At 50.5% G+C, this 687-nt stretch overlaps 1 protein-coding gene across 2 annotated transcripts in view; it reads left to right on the top strand.

Annotated features, from left to right (window-relative positions):
* Window positions 1-456: 456 nt before the first annotated feature.
* Pls3 (plastin 3) overlaps window positions 457-687 on the top strand; it is an 80314-nt gene continuing 80083 nt past the window's right edge. The window contains exon 1 of one of the 2 annotated variants that reach the window (XM_048796913.1): window positions 457-596. The gene's annotated coding sequence lies outside the window, so the exon portion shown is untranslated. The remainder of the gene's footprint in view (window positions 597-687) is intronic. The other variant, XM_015497913.2, reaches the window with a different exon arrangement.

Raw genomic sequence — 687 nt, 5'->3', positions numbered from 1 at the left:
CCCCTCTCCCGGACCTAAATAGTTGACGTTCAAACTCTTGTTCCTGCATTCCCATCTTTTCATTTCTCCCACAAGATTTTTTGTTTTGTTTTTGTGGTATTGAGAATTGCCTATCACTGAGTCACATTCCCAGCCCTTTTAGTTTTTACAAATGAGTTATTCATTTTTTATTTCAATGTATTTGTTTAGTTGGGTTTTCCCACAAGATTTTTTGAACATATACTTCAAGTCAGGCACTGTAGACTTCTAACTTCTTAGCCCAGGTAGGAAAGAAAGAAACCAGCGCCAGAGACCGGTCTCTGCTCCCTGCCGCAGAGTCACAGTTACCATCCCTACTGAGTGCCCATCCCAATGCCTACTCTCTCAACGCTCCACACAGTTGATGTGACAGGTTCGTGGCCCAATCCCCTTCCTGGTTCCCAAGCGGACTGCTAGTACTACCCGAGCCAATAGCGGCGGCCGAAGGGCGGAGGGGGCTGGCAGAAGGGGAGGGAGCGCTGGCTTTAGAACAGCAGCCGCAAAGATTCCAAGGGGCAGAAGTTGTCTGAGTGTTGGTCGGAGGCATTCGGGCCAGACCTGGGACTCTGCGACTTTACGTAAGTGCTTTGCAGGCACTGGCGGGCACTAGGAGAGCGGGTTTCCTGGGCGTGGGCTGGAGTGGGGAGAGCATCTCCGGTAAACTCAGTA

The sequence above is a fragment of the Marmota marmota genome, unplaced genomic scaffold (assembly GCF_001458135.2).
Source record: "Marmota marmota marmota unplaced genomic scaffold, marMar, whole genome shotgun sequence".
Taxonomy (NCBI): domain Eukaryota; kingdom Metazoa; phylum Chordata; class Mammalia; order Rodentia; family Sciuridae; genus Marmota; species Marmota marmota.
Note: the sequence above shows the minus strand (reverse complement) of the source record. Positions and strands in the feature narration are given on the sequence as shown.